This window comes from Protopterus annectens, chromosome 3.part0, assembly GCF_019279795.1.
Source record: "Protopterus annectens isolate FY-2018-M chromosome 3.part0, PAN1.0, whole genome shotgun sequence".
NCBI lineage: Eukaryota > Metazoa > Chordata > Ceratodontiformes > Protopteridae > Protopterus > Protopterus annectens.
The window spans coordinates 135,011,145-135,038,748 of NC_056731.1; positions in this window are offsets into that span (position 1 = coordinate 135,011,145).

Genomic DNA, 27,604 nt, shown 5'->3' on the forward strand with positions numbered 1-27,604 from the left:
ATATCTTCTGACTTTACGCATAAAAACCAAAACACTACATTACTGCAGAAGCAGACATATTATGGAGTATCTCTTTTTTGGTCCTACTCTGCTGATAGTTTTATGTGCTGGTTAAACTCCTAAGATTTATGTATAGGTTCGTGAACTGATTAAATGCATAAATATGTAAAACTAGCTTCCATACTTAATGTCAGTATCCTTACACAATGGATCATTCTTCTGCCACATTATACCAACTGTGTTGCCACTGAAATCAAGTGCATAACTTGTGACACAATTTTTCTACCTGCTTTCTGCTTACTGTACCACACTGTTCGTTAAACACACCCAGCTAAAATGAACTCTGCGTGATACCTCCAGTAACCCTTATCCTACTGCTTCTGTTGCTTAAAAGCTTGCACACCATGATACCTCCAAAATATTCACCTTTCTCAGTCCATTTTGTGAACTGCTTTTTCAATGTACCATACACCACAATTCTATGATCAACATTAAGCTACGTTAAATTCAGTTCCTTCAAAACCAGCAATGAATTATTATATCAGCAACCTCACACTTCCAACAATCCCTTTATCTTAGCAGGCAACAATTAACTCACCCATGGCCATAAGTTCATCACGTTTTCCGATATGAATATATATGGAATCAATAATAAATATCCATAGGTATTTATTGGGCTACATCTCCATAATTACACAGAGGTGCCAGTAAATGAAACTTAAATTAAAGACAACACTTTGCCCCTATGGAGTGTGTCACTTTTCTCAATACAATAAAGACAATAAAGTGTTGTATGGGTCAAAATATTTATTGTACATAAACATGTCAGGAACTGTAGTTAGAACATGTATTAAGCTATCTGGTTCACTCATTATTTTACACTCCCATGTGCATCTCCATTCATGCCCGCATTCACTCTGGCTGACTGTACAAAATGGCGCTGTTCTTGCAAGTGCTCAGTACTTATATGCATGTGCTGTCTATCTACAGTGGCTGACTAGGAACTATACACATAATGATCTACATCCTCCCTCTTTGATTTGTTTGACATGCAATATAAGGTCAAGACAATGTATATGCTAGATATCACCTCAATATTAACAACAAATCAGAACTCAAGTCCAAGTCACTATGTATTTTAGATTGGGTCTGGAAATTCTTCCCAATCTGGTCCCATACACGTTTAGACTGGGCTTAACTGGGACAGTCTCTGGGGAATTCTTCTCAACAGGAACTTTGATGATTACATCAGGATTATTTGAGGAAAGTTCACTGTCCTCTAATATCTGAACAAGTGTAGGGTCATTCTGAGAAATAGTCTTTAGCACAGGCAATCTGCTGTATCACTGGTTCGCAGAGTGGAAGTATATGTTTTTGTTTCCTTCTGAAATCCATTCCTTCCAGTTGTACAATATCAGATCTTGGTTCTGTTTAAATATTTTTGATAATTCCCACTCGGAAATATCCTTTAGATTTTTGCATCCTTACGATATCTCATTGTCTTAATGGTCTAAAAGGTTTGCTAGATTTATTTTAGTACAACTTTTGTGAGTGATGTTTCTTCAAAATTTGGCTTTTGGCCACTCTGTTGTCCTTTGCATTTGAAATCAGTAGCTGTTTTCTGATTGGCAAAGTTGTTCTGGTCTGTCTAGACATTAATCTCTGAGCAGGTGAACCAAGCAAATTATTTTGAGGAATATTTCTGCGACTGAGTAGGTTAAGAAAATCACCAGTACCATCTATCTTAGATTTCTCTAACAAACATTTTACATTTTGAATGGCACACTCAGCTAATCCATTGGACTCTGTCCATGTTACTAGTAGACCTGAGTATCCAAAGTCCCAAGCCTCAGCAAATTTCTTGAACTGCTGACTTGTCAACTGTGTACCATTATCAGATACAATGTTGTGTGGGCTAACATGTTCTTAAAAAAATCTCTTCAATTTTGTAATGACAATGCTGGACATTAGATTAGGAAGAAGGTGAATTTCAAACCAATTTGAGTCAGGGTCTACTAACACTAAGTAATGTTGCCCATTCCATATGAAAATATCAGTAGCAACCATTGACCATGGCAGTTACGAAATCTGGTTTAGCTGAAACGGTTCTTTTTTGTTGGTGCAATTTAATACTATTGCAAATAGAACATGCTACAGTTTCCTTCTATATATCTTTAAACACAGAAGGCCAAAATACTATGTCTCTTGCCTTGTTTTGGTTGAATCAGTGCCTGGGTGACCACAATGCAAAATCTTGATATATTCCTGTTGTAACACTAATGGAATTACAACTTTAGGACGTTTCATGATGATTCCATCTTCCTTCATGAGCTCATCTCGGTAAGAAAAATACTTTTGTATGTCAAATGGTAGACTGTTTTGACTAATAAAATGTTTCATCTTCTGAAGAATAGGGTCTAGAGCGGTGTGATTTCTCAGTTCATTAAGACATGATTAGGAAAAATTTCTGACTTCCATGACTTCAAGGTCTGTTTTCTCGTCATGCTGTTCTGTTTGTCTGGGTGCTCTTGACAAAGCATCTGCAAGGTATAAATATTTAGCTTTTGTATAAAAAATATTGAAATTGTACTTCTGCAATTTTAACATCATGCATTGCAGGCATGCTTGGGCTGAGTGTATTGGCTTTTTTTAAATTGTTACTAAAGTTTGGTTGGTGATCAGTCTCTATTTGAACAGGTTCGATATAAATATAATCATTGAACTTCAAACATGCAAACACTACTGCCAAAAGCTCTTTTTCAATTTGTGCATACTGTATCTCAGTTTGGGTTAAACTTCTGGACACATAGGCTACTGGCATGCCTTCTTGAAAACATGCAGAACCAAGACCATACTTTGAAGCAACACATGAAAGAGTTACTGGTTTGTGAACATCATAATATCTCAATGTGGGTGGACTGGCAATTTTCTGCTTTAGAACATCAAATGCTCTTTGGTGTTATTTCAACCAAGACCAGTTTACATTTTTGTGTGTCAACTCATGTAACGGTGGGGAAATCTCACTCAAGTCTGGGGTGAACTTTCCTAAATAGTTGACCATATCAAGAAACCATTGTAAAGATGTGACATTTTCTGGAACTGGCATCTCAAGAATTGCTGGTTGCTTAGATGGATCTGGTTGTAAGCCAGAACTGGTAAACAAATGACCAACATAAGTAACTTCTCTCAGCTTGAATTTACATTTCTGAAGATTCAGTTTAAGATTGACTTTACGTGAATGGTCTAGAACTTTCTTGAGGTTTCTATCATGCTTGTCTTCACCATTGCCACCTATAATAATGTCATCTGCTATGATAGCACATGTTCAACCCGAAAAAATAAATTGTTCCATTACACTTTGAAAGACTTCACTGGCAGAATTTATCCTAAATGGCATTCTCAAAAATTCCAAAGTGGAATTACTAACAATGGTATGATTGCACTTTCTGACTCCATACATTTTCAAGGACAGCAAGAAATTCTAAATGCTGGAGGTATGCAGCCAATTAATGTTTACCAGAGAACTGATGGAGGCAATAGAACCTGGGCCCAAGTAATGGCCAGTTCTTCAGCCAGTGGCTTTTAAAAAACAGGTTTAGAAAGAAAGGGCAACCAAGAAGGAATTGGAAGAAGGGAGGACAAGGCCGGAGGACTTTGGTACTGTCAGTTTTAAAATTGTCAGCTTATCTAAGCATATTCTAACTAACAAAGAATGTATGGTATTAAGCAAGGGCTGGAATTTTGCACCAGCCCAGTGAGCAAATAAGATGGACATTATCAATAATTGTAGAGATTATGTAAGGCATTTGAATTTTGATTTAATTTTCGACAAGAAAAAGGATAGAAAATCCTCAGTTTTTCAAACCCAGTGTATATAACCCCCAACTTAAGAAAGAGTTAGAAATGCTTTAAACATTTGTGAAATGTAAATAATTGCTGTTTTAGATAAAAAAAAAATCTGAATTTAAATGATTTAATTTGTCATTGGAATAGAGAGTTGTTTAACAAGTTTGTCAAAAATGAAGAAATATTAGTTTTTAAGGCTGATAAGGGGCGAGCATTGGTAATCCTTGACAGAGCCATGTACGCCAACAAAATGTATGAAATATTATCGGATAAAGATTTCTATAGGAATGTTACTATGACTGAAATAAAGAAGTACTATTCATTTATAGATTCATGCACAGAGGAATGATTCTGCACTGGGAGCATTGATGAAAATTTGAGAAAGTATTTTTCTATTGGGAATCCTAAAATTAGTCGCATCTTTGGTATACCAAAGGTCCAGAAGGATTTAAATAATCCACCATTAAGACCTATAGTGTCCAGCATTAATAGCAAACAGAAAGTTTATCACATTTTGTTGATAAATATTTGCAAAAGGCTGTAATAAACACTAGCACTTATATTAAAGACACTTTTGATGTTTTAAAAAAGATTGAGAATGTTATTATTTTAGACAGTGATTTGTTGGTAACGTTAGACATCAAGTCACTTTATACCATGATACCCAGTAATGAGGGAATGGATACTGTCGGAACAGAATTAATAAGATCTAAGGTATTTTCTAACAATACAATTGGTCTGCTAATGGAAATAATAGATATTATTTTGAGTTATAATTTTTTGCCATTTTACAATCAGTTCAATTGTCAGACTAATGGTGTAGCTATGGGAGTGGCAGTGGCTCCTAACTATGTCAATATTTTTATGCATGGTTGGGAAACTGAATATTTTAGAAAGTGAATATAAAAATTTTATAATTAAAATGTTTAAATTTATTGAGGAGACCTTATTTAGAGAGGGACTGCAGAAACCTTAGGAAAGTTTATTGATTATAGGTTCATAGGTAGGTACTAGGCTATCTGCCCGAAGGCATTTATAAGCCTAGCCAGAAAGTGTTGGCTTTCACCACCCCCTTAGATTAGTTCCCTGTGCCTCTGTCCAACAGAGCCACTGAAGTGATCCCTGGGGTAAACTTTCTGTTTCCCATCCACTCTTCAAGGTTTCTCTTGAAGAGTGTTAGTGAGGAGCTCCGCCTAATGTGGATTGGAATCTTGTTCCAAAGCATGGAAAGTCTCTGTGACAGGAATCTATCCCTCCAGCACATCCTATTTATTGTTGTGGTGAGGTTTCAATCCCTAGAGCATGTGGCTCGAGGGGATAAGCTTTTCTTTAGGTGGAGCATGTCCATCAGTTCTGGGATGGACATGGCCTTGTATGTCAGGCAGAGATCACCTCTGAGTAGGCAGTATGCAACCGAGTACAGCTGGAGTTTCTTCAGTCGTGCTGCATAGGGCATCTGTTTGAGGTCAGTGATCCTCTTGGTGAGGTACTTCTGTGGTCTTTCCAGCTGTTGCAGGTGTCTTGTAAGATACAACCCAAATGGGGCATTATACTCTATGATGAGTCTGATGAGTGATGAGTAGAGAGGCACAATGACCTCTTTTGATGTGGATGTGAACCCTTTTGTGATAAGGTGGGCCATGTAGAAGGTTTTTCTAACCACTTTAGCAATGTGATTATTAAAGGAAAGTTTACTATCTACCTGGCTCCCCAGACTCCTTATTACATCTTCCATATTTAGGGGAATAACACCATGTGATAGTTTGTGGGTACTTTGTTTTTCCCAAAGGGGATGACTATGCACTTTTTGTCATTTAGCTTGAGGCCATGATTTTAACACCAGGTATCTGTCTCAGTGAGACCCTTTTGGAGGATGTCTGTGTCAGCCAGAGAGTCAATTATAGCCCCTAGTTTGCAGTCGTCTGAGAACTTGGTCAGCCATAGTCCCCCTGTGCTTTCCTGTACCACTGAGAAGTATATGCCGAACAGGAGGGGTCCAAGGATTGAGCCCTCCTGGGGAACGCCACTTGTAAATGGTTTAGAGTCACACCTAGTTCCCGCAACTCTTATCATGTGGGTTCTGTCCGTGAGCCAGTTGGCAACCCATCTTGTGATGTAGGGGTTTATGTTCAGGCTGGTGAGCTTGTTTATAATACCAGAGTGGGGAATGGTGTCAAAGGCCTTTGCTCGGTCTAGGTAGGCTGTGTGTACCACCTTTCCCTCTATAGCCTTGGTAACTGTCTCAAGGAAGTCCACCAGGTTTAAGAGGCATGATCTGCCCTTAACAAAGCCGAACTTGGTAGGGTACAGTGTTTAGAGGTTCCCAATGTTGTGTTAATGAGTTCCATGATGATGCGCTCCATAACCTTGCAGACCAAGCTAGTCAGGCTTATAGGGCGATAGTTCCCGGGGTCTTTTGTGGCTCCACCTTTGTGGAGTGGAATAACTGTTGCTGTGCGCCACTCTATGTGTACATAACCTGTGGAGAGGCTGAGTTTGAACAGTGTGTTTAGGTGAGGAGTTAGTTCGTCTTTGAGCACGTGTAGGACGCAGCCTGGGACACAGTCCGGTCCCATTGATGCTGTGTTTTTGGCTTTGGAGAAGGCTGTTTTAACCTGAGTGTCTGTGATTTCAAGAGCTCTACATTCTTCTGGTATGGCTATGAGCTCTTTTGTGGGTGGGGGGGGTGAAGTTTGCACTGAACCTGTCTGCCAGGATGTTGGCAATATTGGTAGGTTCAGTGTATTTTGTGCCATTCTGCACTAACTCTGAGCAGATCTGAGAATGGCAACTTAGATTCTTAACATAGCTAAAGAATGCCTTGTGGTTATCTTTGGAGTACTTGGCAATTTTTTTTTTTTGAAACTCACCTTGGATGATTTCATGAGGGATTGTACTTTCTTGCTGATACTGATCAGGGATGTCTTCTCTTCTTGGGATTTTACTCTTTTCTGTATTAGTTTCCTCCTTCTATTGTATAGCTTGTTTATGGCAGGAGTCCACCAGACTGGTTTCCTTTTCTTGGAGGAGTGAGTCTTGGCTTTGCTTGGGAAAGCACGATCCATGCATTCTTGTAGGTGCCCATAGAACACATTAGTAAAGGATTTTGCAGCTTGGACAATGTTATCCTTTAGCATGGGGCTTTGAAATGTTCCACTTCGGTCTTAAGTAACGTGAAGTTTGCTTTTGAAAAGTTTTTCATGGTGGTTTCCTTGTCTGGGGGTAGGGGCGGAATGTGGATATCCAACGTGATTTATGGTCAGATCTAACCAGCAAGGGGTTGACCTCTGGTGTGGAGCACCAGTCACCCATGTTGGTGATGACCAGGTCCAATATCTTGTCACCTCTGGTGGGAGTGTTGACCAGTTGATCCAGGGCATTTGAGTTTATAAATTCTAGGAAATGCTGGGAAGGGAGTTAGTACTTGAGTAGTTCTCCCAATTAATTTTTGGGTAATTGAAATCACCCAATATTAGGGTATTTGGTAGGACCTTTATATTTCCCAGTGTTTCCAGAAATGCAGAATGGGGGTCCTGGGACATGGTGGGTGATCTGTAGCAAGCTACAATTTGAATTGCAGTTTTGCCCATTGTTAGTTGCACGTGGATAATCTCTGAATCATCGTGCTGTGCCACTAACCTTGAGCTGTGTGTATCCTTGATGAATATGGATATGCCACCACCTTTTGTATTTCGGTCCGGGTTCTGTGGCCGAAATGTATGGTATGAGTTGTAGCCTGGTAGTGCTGGGGTGCTCTCTGGAGCCTTAAACCAGGTTTCTGTTACTGCACATATATCGATTTTCTCCATACTGAGGAGTGCCTCGAGAGCATGCATTTTAAGTTTTAGACTCCTGGCATTGAGTAGCATTACCCTCAGTTTTTTGTTACTTGTGCTATTTATTATATCAGTAATGTGTGCTCCTATTTTATGTTTTAACTTCTTGGATACAACTATTTTTAAGGATGGAAATAAATGAATGTCCAAAGCATATAAGAAGGAAATACAGAACAATATGTATCTACATTACATCAGTATGAATCCAAAGAAGACAGAGACTAATATTATTATAGGACAATTAGTTAGAATTAGCAGTTTAACAAGAAACAAATTAAGATTTTTTTAGAAGAAGCTGACCATTTCTGTAGGAAAATGGTCACTAGGGGTTATCCCATAGAAGTGGTTAAGTCATCTATGTCACAAGTAATTATTCAAAGAGAAAAGAATGATCTTGGAAAATTAAGAAGTAATATTGATCATGGTAACAGAACTTTGATGCCAGTTAGCAATAGTTTAGATGCTGGAGATATTAAAAACATTTTTATAAAAAAACTGGGGACTTTTTAGAGGTTGTCCTGAAATAACAAGAATTATAGGAGAAATATATAGTGAGGCACACTGATGTCCCACTCACTAGGTTGAATAAAGAGAAGGAAACAGTCAGCTGTCTATTAGGTGCCAAAATTCGGCACATAACACACACACTTAGGTCACTCCACAACAAGTACAATTATGACTCTGTCACTGTCCATGTGGATGTGAATGACCTGAGATGCAGAAAATGATTGACTTCAACAATTGGCTAAGATTCTGGTGTCATTCTAAGGGAATCCAGTATCTGTCTGCTTGGGATGACATGATTGACAGACCTCGATGTTTTGCCAGAGATAGCCTGCATCTGTCACCCCTGGGTTTCTGGATACTAGTTAAGGCTCTTGCCCCCCCCCCCCCATAGTGCCTTTTTAGGCAATGTTGCAAAGACCAAATTACCACCTTAACAGCTATAAATAAATGCAATCTGAGGGTCATGCTGCTCAATGCTAGAAGTCTAAATCTCAAGCTGCACTTGCTCAAAGCACTCCTCAAAATGGAGAACATTGACATTTGTGCTGAAATGGAGACCTGGTTTAAAGCAGCAGAAAGCACCCCTGAGCTACCAGGCTATAACTCATTCCACACCTTTTGGCCCCAGAACATGGACCAAAGCTCCAAAGGTGGTGGTGTCCCCATATTCATAAAAGATATGGACACCTCCAGACTAGTAGCCCAGCATAATGCATCTGAGATACTTCAGGTACAACTAACATTGGATAAGATGGCGATTCAGATCATAGCCTGATATAGGTCCCCAACCATGTCCCAAGCCTCTGACTCCACATTCCTAAGCACCCTGAAAACTATTAGGGTCCAAATCAACACTCTCAAACTAGGTGACTTCAACTACTCCTCCATCATCTGGGAAAACTACCAAAATTCCAATGCCCTGGACCAACCAGCTTATTATTACCCCCACTAGAGGAAGCAACATCCTTGACCTGGTTATTACTAACATGGGCAACTGTTACTCTGCACTAATAGTCACTTCCTCCCTGGTTAGATCCGATCACAAACTAATCTGCATGGAAATCCATATCTCACCTACAACCCCTGCAAAGTTAACCACCATGAAAAACTTCTTCAGAGCTGACTTTGGGCTCCTAAAACAGAGGTGGCTAACTTCATGCCATATAGGTCAATGGAAAATAGATGCATGACTGCTGAATCATACACCAATGCTCTCCTGATGAGTGGATGGGAAATAGAAAGTTCACACCGGGGATGACTGCAGTGGCTCTACTTGATAGAGGCACTGGGAATGAATGTCGGGCAGCTGGATGACAGGGCACTTCTATGGGCTAGGCTTGTAAAGGCTCCAGAGCCATTAGCCTAGTACACACCTATGAATCTAAAAACATTATTTACATAAAAGAAGGCAAAGAGCTATAAAAACTTTTTTCAAGCTAAATTGAACAAACCAATGAGAATGATAGAAAGAAGAGGAATGGTTAAATGTTATAACTGTAATATGTGCAATTACTTGTACACGGATTCAAAAGATTTTACGTTTGGTAAAAATACGATTAGTATAAAAGGAATATTTCTGTGTAAATCCAAATATGTGATTTATTTACCTTTTTGTGTGACATGTAAGTCTTTCTATGTAGGAAGAACAACATGTGAGTTGAATAGAAGGATATATGAACACAAATATGCTATACAAACAGCAGATGAAAATAATTTGTTAAGTAAGCATTATAAGAAAGGTGTGTGTAGGGTTGAGTTTAAATGTTTTGTATTCAATGCTTTACAAACTGAGAAAAATGTGTTTAATCCTGAAGAAGAGCTAAAGTGGCTTGAATATTGTTGGCAAGTAAAACTGAATGCTTGCTTTCCACCTGGCCTGAACAATAGGGAAGATTTTATGTTTTCGAAAAGGAAGGGGTTAAAACACTAATTGTGTTTTTAGTCATGTTGCTTTAAGTCATGTGTTTTAAATCATGTGATTGTTGTATTTAAATATGGTTCATTGTAATGTTACCTCAGTCTGAAGAAGTCTGATTTATTGCAGAGACAAAAGCGCTTACTTGAGGTATTTTAATAAAGCAGTGTGTTTCTTATCGGCTTTTTTTCATTATTATTCTCAAAAATCTGTACCTTACAAGTGGGTACTGAAAGCAGTTAATGCTGAAGATTTGTGATCCAGCAAAATTTGCCAAAATGAACTTTTTGCATCTAAGAATGAAAAAATACTGGCATTTGACATCAGAGTTGCTACTTCTTGTACTGTGTGCATTGGATGATAACACTTGAGTGCTTTGTTTAAATCTCTGAGATCAATACATATTCGAACATCATCTGAGCTTTTCTTATGAGTGCTGACCATGGAGGATACCCATTCACTTGGTTCTTTTACTGGAGTTATCACACCTAAATTCAATATTTTGTCTAGTGCTGTTTTTACTTTGCTCTGCATTGTTACCAAAACCTTCCTTGCTGGTCTGACAACTTGGCTTATTTCATGGTTTAACTTCATGGAATATGTGACAGGTAGCTTGCTAAGCTCCTCTTTGAAAATATCAGCATTTTCACTAAAAATATTCTGTGTGAAATTATTGTGGTTGATTAGACTTATATGGTGGACCTCCTTATTAAATGAAATCAGTCCCATTCTGAAACTGTCTCCGAGCCCTAACGATGACTGCATTTGTCTTTTGTCATAGCTCTTCCCAGCAGAATGGCATGTGAGAACTACTGCACCGTCATTATGAATCTCTTCATCACCATAAGCAACAAGTTTTGCACACTTTGCTGAGTCAATTTTCTCACCAGCTTTCACTTTGGCATAATTTGTGCTGACATAACTTTGCACTTGGATCAAGTATCTACTTTAAGCAATACATGTTTCCCATTAATCAAAACAGTACAAAATATTTTGCTGTTTGCTGACAACTGATATTCTACTGTGGTAACAGTTTCATAAATCACAGATACCATCAACACAGAAAGTTTGCTCATGGCTTTCTATCTGATCTATTTGCTTCTTTGAATGTTCTTTTATTACAATATTGCAGCACTTTAGACTTACAAAGCCTTTTAAAATGACTTCACTTTTTAATTTGTGACATTGCTGACCAAAACATAAGCACTTTTCTCATCTAGGTTTATGACTGCCTCCACAATTATGAAAGACAACAATAAGGTGACTAGAGAAAACGGAAAAGCGCAAACTACTAAACCAAAAAACAAAAAGTAAAAGTCACTCAGTCAGTACAAAAAAAATCCCAACAACTTTAATGAAGTAAGCCCTTTCATATAGAACAGTGCCGATATTTCTTTGGATTTAACAAAAATGATTACAATCAGTACATTTAAATACTAACCAACAGTCACATGATACAAATTAGTTAATTAAGACCATCAAATTAACTTCAATAAATTTCTTTAGTAACCAAAATGGGACGACATAAACACACATCCAATACAAAACATAAATACAATAAACCTGCCAATCTACTTAACAAAATAGTCACACACAAAAAGGTAGTAAAATCCTGTTTAAAATTACCTCATTAGGCTTCTTAGCTTCAAGATGCATGCTATAGAGCATATATCATTAATGCCTGGATATCTGAAGGCGTCTACTTTGAGCTGCCATAAAAGCTCACATCTCTCTAACCATAAAGAGGTAGGTCCTCCCCTGGTTCTAGATTCAACTTGATCTATGACCCGAAAAATAAAACTGTGGTCAGGATTAATAGCCACATATTTTGTTAATGCATTCTCAACTTTCTCATTTCTGACTACGTATTGATGTTCATAGATTCAGTCTCTTAGCCTTCTGTCAGTTTTTCCTCTATAAAAAACTGGACAGCAGAATATATTCATTACTATATTCATTACTATATGCAATACCTAGATGACATTTTTATTATATTCAAAGGGGAAGTTGATTTATTTCAAAGGTTGATTGATTATATGAATAACACCACCGAATTCTTAGAATTTACAAATGATTTCCAAAGTGACAGGATTTCCTATTTAGATATTTGTTTGAGAAAGGACAGGGATAGACAACAATATTGGCCACTATTTTCAGGAAGGAGACGTATTCCAATTCCTTCTGTCATTATTCCAGCTCTCTTCCAGAGTGTCAGAAAAAAATCCATTATTAAAGGTCAGTTAGTTATGGCTGCCAGAATGGTCTCCTACTATTCTGACTTTATGGATGAATGTGGTTTCCTTAAAGATCTGTTCTTGAAATTGAGTTACCCACTATTTTAAGTTGCTAATCTGGTTAGGGAAGTTACAACAAAAAGGGATTCTGGTTATTTCATGGCCATTTTAAATGATTCCAGGGGAGAGAGCTCAAATCCAGGGGGACATAGGATTGATCCGGATGTTATTAATGAGGGGTCCCCCAAGGATTACTCCTTAACCTTTATTACTCCATTTAGTAATGATGCTCCTCTAATGAGACATATTTTAAGTAAGAATTGGAATTTAATAACATCAGATGACAATGTCAAGTATAGGTTGCCAACTAAACCAACTGTTACCTTTAGAAGAGGGTAAAATTTGAAGTTTTATCTAGAATACAGGAAGGTTTACAACTCTAGAATTAAGGGCATGATTAAATGTGAATCCTACCCTTACTGCAAATTAATTGATACGGGCCTGTGTTTTAACACAAAAGATACAAGATTTTCTTGTAATGGGAGATATCATTGCAATTCCAAAAGTATTATTTATCTGGCCAAATGTAAATGCTGTCCAGTTTTTTATAGAGGAAAAACTGACAGAAGACTAAAAGACCAGATATATGAGCATCAATACGCAGTCAGGGATGAGAAAGTTGAGAATGCATTAGCAAAACATGTGGCTATTAATCTTGACCACAGTTTTATTTTTCGGGTCATAGATCAAGTTGAAACTAGAACCGGTGGAGGACCTACCTCTTTATGGTTAGAGAGTTGTGAGCTATTATGGCAGCTCAAAGTAGACGCCTTCAGATATCCAGGCATTAATGATATATGCTCTATAGCATGCATTTTGAAGGTAAGAAGCCTAATGAGGTAATTTTTAAATAGGATTTTACTACCTTTGTGTGTGTGACTATTTTATTAAGTAGATTGGCAGGTTTATTGTATTTGTTATGTATTGGATGTGTGTTTATGTCATCCCATTTTGGTTACTACGGAAATGTATTGAAGTTAATTTGATGGTCTTAATTAACGTAATTTGTATTGCGTGACTATGCTGGTTAGTATTTAAATGTACTGATTTTTATCATTTTTAAGTCTGAAGAAGTATTGACACTGTTCTATACGAAAGTGCTTACTTCATTAAAGTTGTTGGGAGTTTTTTTGTAACGCCGAGTGCCTTTTGCTTTTTGTTTTTTGGTGTAGACAACAATAAGGCATGAGGTAGCAAACAACCTCTTTGGTTTATGGTTAGGGTTAGGTGGTGGCACAATCTTTGGTTTATATTGCTGTTTTATCTTAGCATGCTTCTCCCATTCGTAAGCATGTTTGTGTGCTTCTCTTTAAACTCATATGTCTGACAAATCTCTATGGCTTTGCTCAACAGTAAATCACTGTCTTGTAGAAATATCTTTGTAACTGCATCATTATTAACACCACACATGTCTGCTTTTTTATCAACTCGTCCTGCAAATCACCAAATCTGCAAGTCTTTGCTTTTTATCACAAGTCAGTAATATATGCTGCTATAGTTTCACCAGGCTTTTGATTTCTTGTGTAAAATATGTGCCTTTCCATTGTAATATTTGTTTGAGGGTTGCACATTTCCCTAATTTTACATCTTAAGCACTCAGGATCTTCCCACGTTTCAGCCTGTATCACAATATGGTGGTTTCCCCTCCCCTGCAAACACTGTAAGTGCATGCACAAATGGGCATTCCCTCTTAGTGGTTTCCGAGCCTACTAAATTAAGAAGCATGAATGCCTGTGAATGTCTTTTTACATGCATCTCTATTAGAAAAAGCAGCCTGTATGGAAATATCATGTTCTTGTTCAATCACTCTCCCATTCTCAGCAATATTGTTATCAAGCACCAGCAGTTCAGGTCTACGAAATCCCTCTGCCATTACAACAAATATGTTTAAATATAAGCATAGGTAAAGTACTTGTAATTATGCTCAAATGTACAACAATCTCTTTGAAAAGGCTTCACTTTGACATTATGAACACTGCGAACATTCCAGAAACTTTAGACACTTTGAATAGATTAATTAATGCGAAAAAGCAGTACATTACAAAGAAATGTGACCGTTTTGCCCTTTTTGAACATTTTAAACATCTCGGAAATTGTTTCAAACACTTTTGTATTTATTTCAAATACTTTTATCAATATGTTACAATTTTAGACATTTTGTTTATCTCAGTAATTATTTTGAATGTTTTGAATGCTTCGCCATACATTCGGCAACTGAAAAGTCATTTAAACAAATTTAAGTGCATTTGAATAACTGCTAACCTGTTTGCTAGTTCACTCTGTTATATTCCTCCCCTTTTAACTGTGTGCCTCATGGATTGTCTGTGGCTTCAACCTCGAATCCTATTCTGTTACCATGTTGCTTGTCTCATGCATTCAAAAGAGACGATAAAATGTTGTATGGGTTCAAAATATTTACTGTACATAAACATGTCAGGAACTGTAACTAGAACATGTGTTTAAGCTAACTGATTCACTCATTACTTCAAACACACTCGCATATGCATCTCCAGTCATGCCTGCATTCACTCTGGCTGACTGTACAAAATGGCACTGTTCTTGCACATACTCAGTACTTATATAATGTACGTGCTATCTAGCTGCAGTGGCTGACTAGGAGCAATACACATAATGATCTACAGAGTGTATTGTAAAACTATTTCCTCATCTTTAATCATTTTGGCTCTTATTCTGGGTTGATGTAATAACACTGATTAGCAATCATTCAAATGTCAGTGTTTATCTCCCCCCAAAAAATACACAGACAGTAGGCAAGGAGCCTAACTACATAACTACATTTTACATGCAATCCCTTGCCTCTGTTGCTTCATGTCAGAGTTAAATAGGTCTAGTATTTAACATCACCAAAACTAAAAAAAAAGTACTCAGCATGGGTGACATCCGTCTAGACTTCTCTGGACAACTAAGATAGCCTAAGACAAGCAATTTACAGTCTACTTCTATCTAGATCCTTTTCCAGTTAGTAAATCAAGGGACCAGAACAAGCCCCTCATCTTACAGCTCTTGATGTTATCATTACTCATTTTCTTAAAAATGTCATTCTATAATATTCTACCAAACTCGCTTAGTGACAATAATACAATCATCTTTTCTAGGTCACTGAGCAGCCCCAGGTCGTCTTTCAACTACACTACAACCAGAAACATTTCACATAACTCTAAGAATGCATTATATAGATAACCAGCTTCTATTAACTGGATGCTCTTATATTCAGCAACTGACACGAATTCAGCCCTCACCATAGTCCTTAATGAACTTATTCCCATTCAAGGCGAGAAAATTAGATATCTCAAAGTAAACAATGTGTGGATCTCATTGCACTGTGTACAGCTTGCAAAACAAAAGGATATAGCATGGAAATAATGGATAAAGGACTTTGCAAATTCTGATAAAAATAACAAGTACCCAATTCCTACATGGAGCAGCACTTCTGCCGAAACCAGCAAGTTGCTCTTTTAGGCCAGCCTAAACTAATTTGGAACAGCATCAAAACACTAGCTACTAATAGCATTTTAAATCAACTTCTTCAGCTGAAAATTTAAACTTTAATACTTCTCAAGAGTTATGCAGCATTCTACATAATACCCCCAGCTCCACTCTTCAACCTTTAAAAATACTCCTAAACCCTTAAATCCTATACTTCATTTTATTGTAAGACCATTACTGAAAGGCATATAATCAAGTAACTTTAAAAAAATTCCAGATCACTTCAGAGCTTCTAACTATATTATCTATACTGTCATTCAGATAATGGCTCAATATTTCCCAGACCACTGACTCCTATCTATAATCTGTCACTGGCAGTGGTAACTAAGGTATCCCACAGCATGCTTAAGCATGCTTACTTTATCCATCTTCAAAAACGTCCCTCGTTTCAAACAACTGAAGACATTAAACCTAGCAAAAACCAACACTCCATTTAAAAATCACAGATGAAATTATTTTCAACAGATTTATCCAGTATGGCATACTAACTAACAGATAGCATGGCTTTAAGCATACAAATAACACCACTACCACTGTCTTACTTCTCACAAGTACTATTTGTTGCAATTGTGAAAAAGGCTTACTCACTAGGCTAATTTTTAAACTCTAAAAGAGCCTTTGAATTTGTAGACCATAACCATCTTTCTCCTGAGGCTTAAAAAAAGTGTGGTTTCCACAATGAAAAGTACTACCCGGGAACAGGACGTGCAGTGTTAAATCACAGACTACTGTTATCAGATTTCTCCCTACAGATAAGCCTGTCCCCTAAGGGTGAATCCTTAAACCTCTTCTGATCTCTGTTTTTGTAAATATCTTTCCTTGTGATCTTCCTCACCTGGACTATGTAATTAAAGCTGATGGTATTATTATCACCAGGGCAACCTCCACCATTCATAAAATTAATACTAAACTTCAAAATGGGTTTAAAAACCATCACAATTGAATATATAACAATAGCTTATCTCTCGGTCCTAAAAAGTTCATAGTCAAGTTTTTAGGAACTAGTAAAAGACTCAAAATAGACCAAAATGTTAAAGAATGTAGGATCCATCCAAAACTATTCGTCAACAAACATTCCTTGGAAGAAAGTAATATCTCTGATTGACATTTTCCAAGTAGATTCTAACTCTCTTCAATGAGAAATCAAAGTTGTTCATATATGTTCCTTTATTTCTTTATCTAGGAATGTGATATTTAACTCTATTTTAGGGCTTGTTTTTTTGGTTAATAATTTCATTTATAATATTCATTATATTATTATAATATATTAATCATTACCTTTGAGTTAAAAAAGCTCTGTTATTATTGCATATAATCAACCCCAACAGAATGTGTCCACAATAAAATGCTTAGGGTTCCTGCTTGACCAAACCATTTCTTTCCTCCCACATGTAGAGCTTCAGGCATAAAAGGTCTCAGTACAGTTTTAAACAGTCTGCAAGCTCTCCCACCTGTTTCAAATGAAGCTAGGCAAGCAATTGCAACTAATGAGCTACTGCTACCATGATTAGAATACCGCTTACCCACAGTCACTGCACAATCCTACAAAATAGGCGAATACTTTGGAAGGTGGAAAACAGGATGCTTAAATTCATCTACCTTAGCCAATTTAATGAGCATCACTGCTTGACTCCCTCTATAAGTAAATGGCTGTGGGTTAAGAGAAGCCCAAGCTTTTTGGTTAGTTCTAAACTGTGTAAATTTATTCCATGATTATTACTTCTCCCTCTCAAGGACCTGTTACACCTCAAAAGCTCACAGTGTCAGATGAGATACTCAGCTTGTAAGACCCCCCTTACGCATCAAAAATTGCCAAGGATGCTCCCATTAAACTTAATTCCATAGCACTCAGGACTGTAGACAACACTTTTTCATAAAAAGCACATAATGTAGTCACAGCAACACCACTGATAATCATGGATAAAAATTATTTTGGCTATAATTAATGTTGCATTTAATCCTTCTAAACCTCAGACTTCTGCTTTGATCCTTCAGATATATTTTTCATCTCACGATCACTCCTATCTCATCCTTAGAATCTTTCTCAACCAACCTCACCTTTTACAACTGACTCCTCTCACCAGACTACGATGTACTTTACTGTACACTTCTTAATCCCTAGCCAGTTCTTATGCTCCAGCCCTCCTCCACTGCCTTTGTATTTTTTCTGTGATTACTCACCTTTCTACCTAGGTTTGCTATCAGAATGAAGAATGACAGTTCAGCGAATACGGGAATATTGAACGTCAGTTGACTGATTCCCATATTGCCAACATTCAATTCTCAGTCTGTTGCAGTGAATGCCACTGTGCATTTGTCGATATGTGTTCAATGTTACGAATAGAGATCACAGTACGGTGCAGATTGGGACATTTATCCTTTTTCTCACAGTAGTGCAATCTTGGAGTTGGAATATATAGTTTGCAGGGGGTGTGGGGTGCAGGGGGGGCTTGCCCCCTGCAAAAACTTGAATTCTATCATTGTGTAGTACTGAACTGCATTTGTTCATACGGCTGGAAAGAAAGCAGGTAAGTTGTGGCAGGTAAGTATATCCTGGCTGACACTGAAAACTGCTGAATTTGAAATGTTCAGTATTTCAATTCAGTAATGTCAGCTCATTTACATGAAGCACATCGAACATTTAAGCCGCATTTTTGACCGGTTTACATTGTGATGTTTGATGTTTTCATAGTAAACCTTCTACCTGTCTTAGGATGCTCATAGCTTTTCTTGTTCTGTTTCAACTTTGCCTGCATCCTGTATTGCATATATTTTTCACTTGTATTTTAGTTAGTTTATCAGTCACGTATTACTTGCATTATGTTAATTCCTTCACTTTTCTTCTTGCTATTCTAAGCTGACATTTATTAAAGCTCTCTGCATATTTTATTCGTATTTTATCAGTCTTTTGAGTTTTGCTTTTTAAATAAGTAGAAATGTGTCTTAGCTCTCTGCATATATTTTATTCGATTATGTTTTCACTTGCAATATTTGTTCTTTATTTCTTATTGTAAATGCCTGCTAAACCTTCTCGGCTTGTGTCTTTTCTGAAAAATGTCTTTGGGCCAGTGTACTTACCCAATTAGCAAAAATAAATATAAAATATAAACAAATATACAACACAACTGACTTTTTGAGCTTAGTGTAGAGAACATGTTTTGTTTGTTTGTGGTATTAACTATAAGCTAAAACAAATATTTTCAGAGTCTGTTTTTGTATAACAATATCTGGTTTTCATAACTGGAGAATATGGGGTTAAAGTAAAGCCTTCAATTCATTTTTAGCTTTTTAGAATTCAGTGGATATTTACTCAATTTAGTCAATAACTAATGAGACATTAAGCAGCATTCCTTTAGGAAAAATGGTGCTTTCTTTCCTGGAATACACTATGTGAGAACAGTGACTGGTAATGGCTTGGTGCACTGACATTCAGGAAAGCTCATATACCGCAGGTAAAATTCAAGACAGAAGGATGTGATACATGTTTAAGTTACTGTAATTCTATGAAAGAAATATTAATGCACTACGTACCGGTTAGTGAAATGATACAGATGCTTCAGAATATGAGAGGTAGGACATTATGTTCCTGTGGAGAAATGCTTGTACATAAAATGAGATTACTCATTTCACAACTTCCATCTCAGAAAGAAAATTCTGATGCAATGTTAAATGCAAGAAGAATCCTTAGAATCTCATGATTTTATTCGGATTTCTAGGGTGCATCCCTATCAAAGCTAAACATTTTGCATTTTTAAGAAGATCACCAACTCTGATTAGACATCAGCATGTCATTAGTGGTTCTCTGTGGTTATTATTGCAACGATGCCATGCCAACGGACATGTTTAAGTTGCACTGAGAAACGTGACAATGCTTGTGATACCAAAACAACCACAGAAGCTGGAACACCTTGTGTTGTAGAAGCTTTGTACTTGTACTTCTGGATTTATATCTTCATAATACCTAATCCAGAGTGCGTATGAATTATTGTTGTCATGGTTTCTTCTCGTAAGAGGCTTAGGTCTCAAACATTTTCCTGACGGGACTACTTTTTCACTGTTCACAGTGGTTTGGCAATCCAAAGTTGTTTTGCAAGCTTTAAAATGTGTGGCTGTGGCCTTGATTTTTGAGCTGGACGCCTGACCTCAAGTTGTAGAATTTTATTCATTGCTGTCTTCTCTTTTGCATACCCATTATGACTTATGTATCAAGAATGACATGGGGGGGTTCACGGGTATTCCCTTTTCTATATGAGCTATGATTATCTTGCCAAAGCTGGTGATATGGGGACCTGTCTGATGTGGTGATTAACCCTAGTGACTTCATGTCCTGTCTGACCTACCACCTTCCTATTTACCTGGACCACTAGGACATTTCAGGCTTATCTTGCAAAATGTTTTATAAGCACACAATCCTAACATTACATGCTCATTAATGAATAGTTATTAATTTTATTATCACTTGTCATCATTTGCATCTTCCACAGTCCACAACATATTTTGTTAAGTCATTAATAAAATAATCCTAGCCATGTTGTCCAAGAAGATGAAGTATCTCCTAAATGCCAGGTGTGTGTGTGTGTGTGTGTGTGTGTGTGTGTGTGTATATATATATATATATATATATATATATATATATATATATATATATATATATAGCTGTTAACTACATCTTTCAGGTTATTGATTAGCAGTGTCAGTCTTATCTAAGTCAAAGGAAAGGCCAGGAAAGAGTTTTACTCTAGTAGCCTACCACCATATATAATTCCTAGTACATATCATTCCAAAGAAATTTGATTGTGAACCAAACAGTTTTGGGTGTGAATGTCTATCAGTATACTGTGCTGCTTTAAAACCTCTACAGCCAACCCATATAAACAAACAATGTTCTAAGTTCCATGCCATTATGTCTGGGCAACAAATGTGTGATTCTTGGAAATATGAACGTGTACTAGATCATACAAGTGCAAATAAAGTTTGCAGCATTTTGTCAAATCATTCACTTTTATAAATAATTGCTTTAGTACTAAGGTGAGTTATGTTAGCTGGTAGGAGTTATTCCTAGACTACGTTCTATTTACAGGTTGGTTTACCTGTCCATTTAACTTACCTCTGATTCTCAGGAAACACTATGGACACCACTACATTCTCTATAACCAGGCAAAAGTTCCTACATACACCATTTCCTGTGTCATTTTAGACACAGCCTACCTTGCTGATTGAACTTAGCTCATTAGAGTGACACTCAGTTCCTGCTACAATTACTGCACCTCATCAGTGCTTTACCTTCTTAGCACACTTCTCCTCTGCAAGAAATAGTTTCACTTTATTACTGAGACAACCAGACAGAAATCAACTCCTACAATCACTGCTGAGTGAAGATCCTCATTTCGGACTAGGCATACATCTTGGAAATACTACAGAATTCTTTTGAATACCGTTCCTAACTGGCTTTTTTACTGCAGCTTAAGGCATGTTTGCAATAATATCTCATAAATTTGGCCAACGCCTTCTAAGTGAAGTAAAGGAAACCCCCCCTTAATGGGGCATCAGTCTAGGTCCTGCAGAAAATTCATGACCTACAAAGAAGAGTACTGATCCACAGGAGTCATATAATCCACACACACACACACACACACACACACACACACACACACACACACACACACACACACACACACACACACACCTTCTGTGGAGTTAGGATCTTTCAATTATACTTCAAAAAGCAGATCTGCTGTGGGAACACTGCTTTCTTCTAAAACCAAAATGGTTCATCCTCATAAATGCTTGGGTTTGCCCATCCTCTTTGTTTATCTCTGCCTTCTTTACTGAAGTCAATCACCTCTTAAAATCATTTCCTGCTATGAGAAGGTCAGGACTGATTGCCTGTGCCACAAATGTATCACAGCTTTAGACTCATTTATTGGAAAATTTAACTCATTCATCAATCCATTTTCTAAACCACTTGTTCTGGTGAATGTTGTGGTGATAGCATGCTAACAAAGATAGACTAAACATCCCTATCCAGAGCAGCAGTTTCTATTTCCTTTTTTACTATTTTCTTAGCAGTATCAAATTCTGTAACCCAGTACTAATCCTCATTTAAACTGATAACCTGGCCATATCAAACGATTATTGTATTCTTCCTTCTATCAGTTATTTTCTGGAACTTTTCCTTCTAAAAAACTATATTTCATTTCCACGGCCATCTGAACATGATTTTTTGGTACAAATAGAACAATTCCTATCTGTGTGAGGTCTGATTCCAGAATTTCAAATATTTAACAGTTTGAAATGATATTATATATTCATTTATTGTACACAACTGAACAGTCCCTTAAGAACGTTACTCATTGTGCAAAGCTTGCCACAGTGTTTTCTGTCTATTTATAACAGAAACAAGCATTACTTTAGGGACATGCTGCTAATTTCTCTCCTTAAATATGACCTTAGCATAGTCATCACCAAGTTAATAACCAACAAACTAAAATCACATATGGCATTGAATAAACTTGTAGACTTATGGCCTCTTTTAAAAAGGGAAGAATCAATCATCACCCAGGAAGAATGTTGATTGCCTTCCTCTCACAATACGTGCAACACTTGTTACAAGCACTTTAGACTACTAACATCACAGCCTAAGTCTCTCTGTCCTTAGCCAAAAATGTGAAATTTCAGACAATCCCATGGACAATGCATTCATTCTCTATCTCTTTCTTTGCACTGACTGCCACACAGTATTCTACTGAATGCTGTCTAAATATTAAACATATTTCAACCTTAATTCATTTACTGAAGGCATTAATACTCACATTTTTTGCTCAGACAAGGTGCAGCCATGATCACATCAGTGGCATAAGAGGAGGAATCCCTGATTGTGATCCACAGGATTCTTAGCCAATGAGGTCTGTGTGTTGGAGGAGGAGTGAATCAGACTGTGTGTCCAGTGACAGCCCGCCCATCCAGTCTTTCTGCAAAATGGGCACTTATTGAAGAGGTGGTGCAAGGCATACAGTGTATGGGCTATGGACATGTACTTGGCTCTTCCAACCTGAGTTCACATGATAGCATTCATTAAGCAAGTGCAGGACTGCACACACGCACAAACACACACGCACAAACACATACACACAAACACACACACACACACACACACACACACACACAAAGACATGTGTGTATATACACACACACACACACACACACACACACACACACATGAATGTGTAACAGGCCTTCTTGTGTGCAATCATGCATGACAGCTGCTAAAGGAGAGTTTAGGGCATACCCCGATTGCTGCCAAAGTGACGGCCTGCTGTGATCGGCTGTTATCCTACTTGGGAAAGAATGGGCTCTTTGGTCAGTGGGTGGTAATGGATGACAAGCAGCAGAGGAAACCAAGATTAAACATAGAAGAGTAACCTCAGTAATGGTATTAGTTAAGGCCCAACATGCAATGGTCAAGTCTATTTATTGCTACATCTGGCTTATGTCTTATCAAGAAACTCCAGAAAAATATAGGCCAGTGTTCATCTGGTACTACTCTAATGGACTCTTGATGTAGTCCATCAACTCCATAAATATAAGAAAAAGATGCAGTAACTGCATGTGAAACTAAATATTTCACCTTCTGAAGCTGAGATTCTCCGAGCATGTGTTGCATACTTTAAACTTGTATACACATTATTTACATTCTAAATCTAGCTGGTTTTACCATTACTGTTGTCACTGTGATATTGCTTCAGACTATATCTGTTTTAAAGGAAGCCATTTGAAATAATCCCATTTACATACACAGATACAGCTACGCTTGTATGAAAATGGACCTGCATTACAATGTGTGCATATGCATAGATATGCATACACATACACATACCCCCACACACCCAGTCATCAGACAAATATATAAATGCATGCACATGCACCACACACATGCTTGCACACATACACTCACACACACACACATACACACACACACACACACACACACACTACTCTTTTTCTGATAATTCTCAAAACCCCACTGAAGAGATATGAATAGTAATTCCAATGTGCAATGTGCCATATGCATTTACAGCTGTTTGTCTTGTAAACTTGCAAAAGTAAGAAATGCGGTCAAAGATTACAAGCTCTATTGACTTGCACTTGCAGCAAAACAGTTATTATACCATTCAAATAAAATAAAAAAAAAAAAAAAAAAAAAAAAAAATTTTTTTTTTATTTTATTTGCTGTAAAAAAAACTTAGACAGGTTTTTGTTATTACATCATTAATTGAATTTTTTTTTGTCTGCCTCTAGTTAGTTATCCCACTCATCATAACCATAGCATAAATTTGTGTTTGTTGTCATACATATAGTTGAAAAAAAAAGAGAGGTGGCTTGTAAACTTGCCAGGTTACATAGTCTGTCTTCTGCACAGCATAGTTTAATTTTAAAGTATGCAGCAAAGTTGTGGTGTATCACCAACATGTTATTACTGACAAATGGGGAGGCATACAGCTTATCTCCACAGTGGTCAGGCACTGGGGGAGCATCAGGCACTACATGTCTCAGAGATATGGAAGAGATTTTAATGCCTCTGCAGGGAGATGAAGATCTTGGCGTCACATCAGGTGGAGTCGACTTGGGTGTCAGGAGGGCCCAAACCATGTGTATCACAATAGGAGACCAATCATGTTAGAAACACATAAAGACTGTTTTTATAGCACTTGTATGTATACTGACTTCATGCAGGCCACATGTGCCAGTGCACGTTTCTTATAATCGCATCAAGTTTTCAGGTGCATCAAAATGGCAGCAGAGGTATGTGACTGCATTAGGTTCAAATCTGCATGATTGCCATCTGCATGTACACCACAGGTCCTGAAAAGTGACACAGGTGTATAATGACTCTAAAATATCATGTTTTGTGTAGTCACAAACCACATCACTGTTACAACCGCTATTTGATGTCAGCACATTTGCAGGGTCTTATGTTGATGCCAAGACACATATGAAGTCACAGTCATCATAAGACTAAGAGGCACTAAATGATACTGTCTGTCTGTCTCCATCCTGGGAGATCCTTCACCATATGTAGAAAGTGAAGCTGTGGCCTCATTCAAAACTGAGCTAAGAGGCTGTGCAGGATGAGCATTTACTTTCCCAGCTGGGTGAGGCTCTAATGTGACTGAAGATACCAGCACTTCTTCTGTGACTGCAGAATCTGAGTAGTGCACTAAATCTGAAGTGTGTATACCCACCATAATTAAGCTTACAAGCAGTGGCTGGCATTGCCACACCTCATAGCTGGCTGTTGGTATGCAGATAGTGCTAGGGGTTCAATCAGCAGATATGCAAGGCTGCCATCTGTGCAAAGTTTGCAGCTATCAGGGCTGACATAGTCCTGATTAGTGCGTTGAACAACATTAATAAGGATTCACACAGTCCTTCCAATGACTCTGTGAGACTAGGTAGTGCAGAGACAATGCCATGATGGGTGTCATGACAGCTTTGAAGATACACAGTACTGTCCTATCGCCTTCATGTGGAAAATTGCAAGTGTTGACATTACTACCCCATCCAAGAGAGTTGTCTGTTGTTGAGGTAATTACATTAGATGCATGGCATGGTGCATGGTCTACATCTACAAGAATACCAATATGACTCTCCTCATGGACTGTGATGAATGCCAGCCTCCTGAGATGGGTCACTTCAGCAGACTCCATTCAGGTCATATTCCCACAGTACTACAATATCTCTGTCACAGGTGCCTTTAGTCCTGCCAGATCATTCCACAACAGTAGCCTCACTCCTGGTCATATAGTTACACCCCATCCCTGTCACAGGTGGACTCTAGTAGTATTCCTCTTCCCATCCATCCATGCACTTCACAGGATACTTTTTACATACTATTGGATGCATCATGTTTGTTCTATGCAACACTGCACTGTCACTGCATGCATGTCAGGGCCCACAGAGTCAGACAACAAACTGCAGCTTTGTATGTGCTACTGAATACTGTGCCCATCATTATCTGAGGGATGAGAAGGATGTTGCTCACTGTTTCTCAGCCTCATTGTTATCACAGGATGATGACTATAACCGTGACAGGTACTACTGTAAGGTATGGATAGCTGGCCTGCAAGCCCCTTTAGAATCACTTCACATGGCATGCAGCATGTTACAAATAGTTTGCAGGCTGTGACAAGGACATAATACTCACCCTATAATTATGTCAGATTACATAAAGATAGACTGCGGCAAGGACATAATACACAACCTATCTGTATGTTATCAGACATCAGAACCAGGATTTCAGCAGGGTGAACACATGTCCTCTGGTCCAGGTCATAACTGAAAATGATCTGAGGACCAGACCACTTACCTGGCCAAAAAACATAATACATAAATGTGGTATGTGCAACAACATTATGTACACATAAGTATTTACAATGCTCTGAACTAGCTAACCTCCATTTCTGTGTTAGGTGTTGAAAAAATAAGTCTGTGATTCCATTTACTTCTTTACTTTATTCTGACAGTTATCTAATACATTTGGTGGTCCATACCTTCTCTATACATGGAGTCACCCCCCCCCCATTTGATTGCTGGTCAGTCAAACACAGGGACTGCAAGACCCACACCTTGACTTGTCTCAGGGACTTGCATAGTTTTGCAGTATTTGCTAAATTGGTCCATCTGCATGAATACAGACAAAGGGAGTTATTGAACTAGTTAACAGCCAATGGAGTGTTTGAATTGAACATTCTAGCGACAAGTTGTATCCAAATAGGCAACTCCATATGACTGCAGTTAAAAAGCTGGTGTAAAGTAAATGCTTCCTCATAGGTACCCTATTCTGGAGTATCCAACTCTCCCTTTGTTCAGGCATTACACATTACATGTGAAGAAACTCTCCTTCTCTTCCCTTTACATAGATACTGTTAAAGTAAGTTAGATATTTTTGGCAGTCATGTATTACTCAAAGCAGCCACAATATGCCTAAATACATAAAAGAGGACATTTTGACTGCTACTAACATGCTCATTAAGGAAATGTGTAACTTATTTCAGCTATACACTAACAAGAGAAGAGAAGAACCTAAAACCTGAAATATATTTGCTTTGTTATTAAGTGTGAATATAACCAGTTTGCCCTCATTTATAATTAGTCCTGATGCTGATGCAAATCTAAGTAGCATCTGATAAAATTATTGGGATATCATCTTTAGGGGCCTGGGTTAATAACAAGTAATCATCTGCAAACATTATAGCCTTTGTTTCTATCCCTAAAGTGACTACCCAGGGATGTTTGTAATCTTACTCAGCAAACTAATAATACTCTCAATATCTAAAAGAAACAGAACTTGGGAAAGCAGGCACAGTTGCATGATTCTGTCACACAAATTGAAGGGGAGTATTATTCCTTAGGAATCTGATATATGGTCAACAATATAAAACATTAACTATTCCTATAAGTGACATAAGATCTTAAATCTATACAGGGCACCTCCATTTAGAAACCTACTTTACAGAGTCAAAGGCCTTTTCAAAGTCCACCATAACAACCATGATAGGATCTGCCACATTCCTAAGGACAGTTATTTAATCAGTGAGTGTTCTTAAATGTTGAACAGTAGACCTACCTGGAGTGAAGCCTGTGCTTGAGTAGGTAAAACTAAGATGAGGAGAACATTTTTAAGCTTTCAGAAAGTATTT